Genomic DNA, 6,000 nt, shown 5'->3' with positions numbered 1-6,000 from the left:
CATGGCTGAAGTCACCATCAGCAGTGATTCTGGATGACTGGGTAGGAGTATATTATAAATTCTTTATTTAAATTCTATTCCGTTTTGTGTAAAAAAGCCTCACTGCTGTTTGAAATATTTCTACATACACACAAAAATTCTTGTCTGAGTACACAATTTCTTTCGTGGAAGCGACACACAAGACTCATTTAGAGTTTGAAACTGATCTTTAGATATTTTCTCGTAAATGGTGAGACCTGGATGGATCAAGTCCAGAGTGCTTCAGCCTAGAGCACCATTGGGTTGACTTCTGTTCTCCTGACCTTACTCCATTCGGTGACTGAAGAGTTGTAGATACAATGCAAAAGAAAGAAACACTGCCGTGACTCGGATTCGAACCGAGGTTGCTGCGGCCACAACGCAGAGTACTAACCACTATACGATCACGGCGCGCCACTTTGCTGGCCGTAAGCTGCGCCTTTGCGCGCCTACATTTTACTATAGCTGTTTAGTTGAACAACCATCAGGTACTCCCGCGTTTCCCTCACGTCTTCCTTCCGTTGTTCTCTTCCCATTCTGATGTATTTTTCATCTCTTCCAGCCCGCGCCTCAAGACAGGTCTCCGGGGAATCATCTTTGCTCTGACCTTTCCTCTCCTTCTCGTTACATTTCCCCATTTGACCGATCCTCCCCAAAGTCTCCTTCCGGCTCGCGCCCACCGACCGCAATCTAGCGGAGGGAGGGCAGCGCCGACGGCTCAGGAGGTCAAATGAAGGCGGAGAAAAGAACTGAAAGAACCACAACTGAGCCCACCGGGCGTTCCGCTTCCCTCGGGCCCCCCTCGGCTCAGGCCCGGGGCGTCTCCGGGGCGCTGCATCTGCAGCGGGTGGGGAGCAAGGCGCGGCAGGGACGTTCGGCTGAACTTCTGCCTTCGGAATGCCCAACTTCGGCTGCCCCACGGGTTCCTCCAGTTTTCGGAGGCTTTGGAGCGGGTACTGCTGTCCTGCTAAAGGCAGGGAGCTCCCTCTAGAGTGGAAGGCATGCTTGCTTTCTGCTGGATGAAGTTGTGGGGAAGGTAGGAGAAAACCTCGCCGTTCCAGAGTCTCTGTGGCGCAATCGGTTAGCGCGTTCGGCTGTTAACCGAAAGGTTGGTGGTTCGAGCCCACCCAGGGACGTCTTCGCCTTCTCCTTCTATTTTAGGACGTAATCTAAAGATTTGCGGTTACTTCTGCTTTGCACATTCTTTCTTGAAAACTTGGAACTAGGACTCCATTACCCTTCTTGTCACATATGTCTTCTCAACAGGCTAACCTAAAACATGATTATCGCTGATCGTCACAAAAGAATGTTGGCTTTGGAGGAAAACAGGTAGGTCGCTTGGAAACCAGGATCGAAAGAGTAGAGTCATTTCATCGTTGCCCTCCGTGTTCCTTTCAACAGTGAAGTTCTGTCTATTGTACTGGTATTTATTAACCCCTTTACATATACTCTTAAAATTAATTCTTTTTCATCATGCAGTTCCCTGGTGGTCTAGTGGCTAGGATTCGGCGCTTTCACCGCCGCGGCCCGGGTTCGATTCCCGGTCAGGGAAGGTGTGCTTTTTTGTTTTGTTTTGTTTTTTGCGGCTTTGCTGGTGGCACTAGTAGTCAAGACCCTGCCTGCCTACGCAGGAGACATAAGAGACAGGAGTTCCATCCCTGGGTTGGGAAGATCCTCCGGAGGAGGGCATAGCAACCCACTCTAGTATTCTTGCCTGGAGAATCTCATGGACAGAACCTGGTGGGCCACAGTCCACAGGGGTGCAAAGAGTCGGACATGACTGAAGCGACTTAGCAGCACGAGTTTAAGTTTAAATTAAATATAAAGACGTTCATTTTTCATAGCTTGGAATGTTGCCATTTTACTCATTTGGAGCTGTTATATAAAGACATATTCTTTGTGCCACCTTTACCCACACATTTGATGTTTTTGTCAATTCCTGCAAAAGTGAAGAAAGCAGTGCAGCTCTGCTGTTGTTCAGTCACTAAGTCATGTCTGACTCTTTGTGACTCCATGGACTGCAGCACCCCAGGTTTCCCTGTCCTTCACTATCTTCAGGAGTTTGCTCAAATTTATGTCCATTGAATCAGTCATACTATCTAGCCATCTCATCCTCTATTGCCCCCTTCTCCTCCTGTCTTCAATCTTTCCCAGCATCAGGGTCTTTTCCAATGAGCTGACTCTTCACATTAGGTAACCAAAGGATTGGACCTTCAGCTTTAGCATCTGTCCTTCAAATGAATATTCAGGATTGATTTCCTTTAGGATTGACTGGTTTGGTCTCCTTGCAGTCCAAGGCACTCTCAAGAGTCTTCTCCAATACCACAGATCAAAAGCATCAGTTCTTAGGTGCTCAGCCTTCTCTGTGGTCCAACTCTCACATCAGTACATGACTATTGGAAAAACCATAGCTTTGACTATGGACCTTTATCATCTTTTAGGCTTTTAAATAGTTCAGCTGGAATTCCATCACCTCCACTAGCTTTGTTCTTAGTGATGCTTCCTAAGGCCCACTTGACTTCACACTCCAAGATGTCTGGCTCTAGGTGAGTGATCACACCACTGTGGTTATCCTGGTCATTAAGACCTTTTTTGTATAGTTCTGTGTTTTCTTGCCACCTCTTCTTAATCTCTTTTGCTTCTTCTGTTAGATCCTTACTGTTTCTGTCCTTTATCATGCCCATCCTTGCAAGAAATGTTCCCTTGATCTCTCCATTTTTCTTGCAGAGATCTCCAGTCTTTCCCATTCTATTTTTTTCTTCTATTTCTTTGCAATGTTCACTTAAGAAGGCTTTCTTATCTCTCCTTCTGTTATCTGGAACTCTGCATTCAGATGGGCATCTTTCCCTTTCTCCTTTGCCTTTTGCTTCTCTTCTTTCCTCAGCTATTTGTAAAGCCTCCTCAGACAACCATTTTGCCTTCTTGCATTTCTTTTGCTTTGGGATTCTCCTTTCTATTGGAAGCAGTTTTGGTCACTGCCTCCTATACAATGTGACAAACTCCTATCCCTAGTTTTTCAGGCACTCTGTCCATCAGATCTAACCCCTTGAATCTATTCATCACCTCCACTGTGTGGAGGGATGAATCAAATCATAAGGGATTTGATTTAGGTCATACCTGAATGGCCTAGTGGTTTCCCCTATTTTCATCAAGTTAAGCTCGAATTTTGCGGTAAGGAGCTGATGATCTAAGCCACAGTCAGCTCCGCACCTTGCTTATGCTGATTGTATAGAGCTTCTCCATCTTCAGCTGCAAAGAGTATAATCAATCTAATTTCAGTATTGACCATTTGGTCATGTCCTTGGGTAGAGTCATCTCTTGTGTTGTTGGAAAAGGGTCTTTGCTATGACCAGTGTGTTCTCTTGATATAACTGTTAGCCTTTGCTCTGTTTTTTTAGTTTATTAAGGAACCTCCATTCTGTTCTCCTAAGTGGCTATACCAATTTACATTCCTACCAAGAGTGTGGGAGGAGACCCACTCCACTTATTATCACTCAATTCTAACCAAGGGTATCACTACAACAATACTAAACACAGTAGAACAATGGCACCATACAAAGATGTCTAGGAACTTCAGCATACTGAAGTTACGGATTTCTGGTACCATACCACTTTCTTGTGCACACATATACAAATTAAAAAACACATCTTACTTCCTCCTGCCCACATATTAATCAGGCATTTATTTTTTCAATGAAACAAAGCAAGACTTAAACCACCTTGGAGGCCTCAGTTTTATGTCCCACTTGCCTCACCATTCCTCTACTTCCTCTCATTAGATTTTCATTCATTTGTGCCCTCCTGCAGCATTTCCTTCTTCACACCCCTGGCCCCCTCTCTCAGGAACAGAGGTAAATGGAGAATTGTATTATTGTTGACATTACAGACTTGTTCCCTGGATAGAAGTCAACTCAAAGAAGAGCATTTTTTGTCCATCGCAGGGGTTTTTTTGTTAAAAAAAAAAAAAAGCTTAGAAAAGTAACACTTAAATATTTGCTTTTCTGACAAAGAGAAATTTGAAGTAACACTACTGGCATCTGGGTATTAGGCTAAACAGAAGCTTTTACATTCACCGTGGTGCTGAGGAGAAATGACAGTCAAAACTGGTTGGAAGCAGTCTTCTGAGTTCATAAGACATGTCACTTCCACTAAAGGGAAGTAATGTTTCCACCTCTCCATTTGTAGTTGGAATATGCAGAAGCTTTTATTCTGAAGGAGGTAAGGAGCAAGCTATGGGAGGGCAGTTGACTCAGTCTGGCCTTGAGATCATTTAACTAACAGGTGTTCTTGTGAGCCCCCAAATTGTTCTGTAACATGACTTCCTCAGTCATGTCTCCAATGTCTGAAACCTCCTGAGACCTCCAGAGCTAGACTGGTTTCAAAGAGCAGAGAATGAAAGAAACACTAGCCTAGGTTCTCATAAGCACATTCCAGAGTGTGGTGTGAAGACTTCCAGTCCCTTGGCTATCAACTAAGTGGGTTGGGAGCATGAACCTACTTGGAATCAAAGCTTCCTATTGAGTCTTTTCAGGTAGATTCCCTACATGGTTGACTTTTGCTGTCATTTCAGCAGTGATCTCATCTTCTTTGCCCTTATCATTTAAATCAAATAACAAAAAGCCCTAATTAGTAGAATGTTGGTGGACATAAAAGAAATATTTTCATCCAAAGCTCTGGGAATTAAAGGTAAAATTTGCCCTCAAAGTAGTTTTCTTATGTTGGCAGAATTTAGTTCGTTGTAACTGTGTATTCTTGGAAGGCAGATTGGTGTGCTCCAAACCTATTTCCAACTCTTGCTTAGTTCAATGACCTTAGATCTATTTCCAGGGTTCCTTTGGGATCCCTTTATATTTCTTGTATTTTCAAACAGAACCTTTCTGAAAAGAGTACATCAGTGTCTTTCCAAAAAAGAGATGATTCTACCCAGTTTTTGAAAGAACATTTTTCACATTGAGGCAACCGGTCCACTATAGTGCCCCACCCTCTCCTGAATTCAGTGCTCCAAATTTAGACTATGTGATGTCCAAAATTCAACTGCATCATACACCAGGAGCAATATCTCCAGAAAGAATTAAGACAGTGCTTCAGCAGAAGGAGAGCATAGGCTTCTGCTTGGGGCCTGTATTGCCTTTCCCTGGAAGTAAAGACCCAGGATTTTCACATCTGGATTAGCATCCCACATCTCAGTCAGGAGTCAGAATCTCAAATCTCCTGATTTGAAAACAGAATACCAGTTGAAAGTTTTCACCCCTTGAATCTGGGAGCTCCTGGATGCTGCCTGCAGGAGTTAGGGCACATGCACAGATCAGAGGCGTGTGAGAGCTCTGTGCAAGCCAAGATCAGTGGGACTCCTCCCCTCTGCCACCCTTTATTCCCCTTCATTTCATTGCTCTGCTAGCTCATTTCTCTTAAGCTTCAGTGTTTCTTTCTTGCTTTCCCTCGGAAATGGGAGATCCCTCTGGCTCTTTTCACTTTCCTTTGTTCTGTTTCATCAAATTTCAAGTCTAATAGTCTAACCAGGTCTTCATGTTTTAAATAGTTCCATAGCCAAGCCTGAAGGTCTCAGGGCATTTGGCTGTTTTAAAATGGTAAATCTCTTATCCAAGTCAGCTCTTGATTACATGCTTGAATTGAACAAAAGACCAGCCATGAGGCCAAGTGTGAACTATTCACATCACTGGGCTACCACCTAGTGGAGGATCAAGGTTCAGAAAACACAGACTGCCATAGTGACTATACTTCTTTGGACTTTAGGTTCTTTATCCCCTTAGTTGGTTCTTGTTGCCCTAATGGCCCAGGAGCATGCGAAGAGAATGAAGACAGAAAATGAAATCTGGTGCAGTGGGTCAGGGGACCTGCAGCCTCTATTGGACTGAGGTGCAGAGTCCACTCTGAGTCCAGCTTTTAGTCCTAATTGCAGGCTACAAGACTTTCTCAGATCTTATCTTCCTCAAGACACACGCTATGTTAATCATGTACCCC

The 6,000-nt window shown here is 44.1% G+C and overlaps 3 non-coding genes across 3 annotated transcripts; 2 read left to right on the top strand and 1 right to left on the bottom strand.

Annotated features, from left to right (window-relative positions):
• Positions 1 to 357: 357 nt before the first annotated feature.
• On the bottom strand, positions 358 to 429 carry TRNAH-GUG (transfer RNA histidin (anticodon GUG)). Its single transcript has one exon. It is a non-coding gene; the product is annotated as a tRNA-His (tRNA).
• A 651-nt stretch (positions 430 to 1,080) lies between these two features.
• TRNAN-GUU (transfer RNA asparagine (anticodon GUU)) lies at positions 1,081 to 1,154 on the top strand. Its single transcript has one exon. It is a non-coding gene; the product is annotated as a tRNA-Asn (tRNA).
• Positions 1,155 to 1,498: 344 nt separating this feature from the next.
• TRNAE-UUC (transfer RNA glutamic acid (anticodon UUC)) lies at positions 1,499 to 1,570 on the top strand. The gene has a single exon. It is a non-coding gene; the product is annotated as a tRNA-Glu (tRNA).
• The last annotated feature ends 4,430 nt before the right edge of the window (positions 1,571 to 6,000 follow it).

The sequence above is a fragment of the Giraffa tippelskirchi genome, chromosome 5, assembly GCF_054371585.1.
Source record: "Giraffa tippelskirchi isolate mGirTip1 chromosome 5, T2T-mGirTip1v1.2.pri, whole genome shotgun sequence".
NCBI lineage: Eukaryota > Metazoa > Chordata > Mammalia > Artiodactyla > Giraffidae > Giraffa > Giraffa tippelskirchi.
Note: the sequence above shows the minus strand (reverse complement) of the source record. Positions and strands in the feature narration are given on the sequence as shown.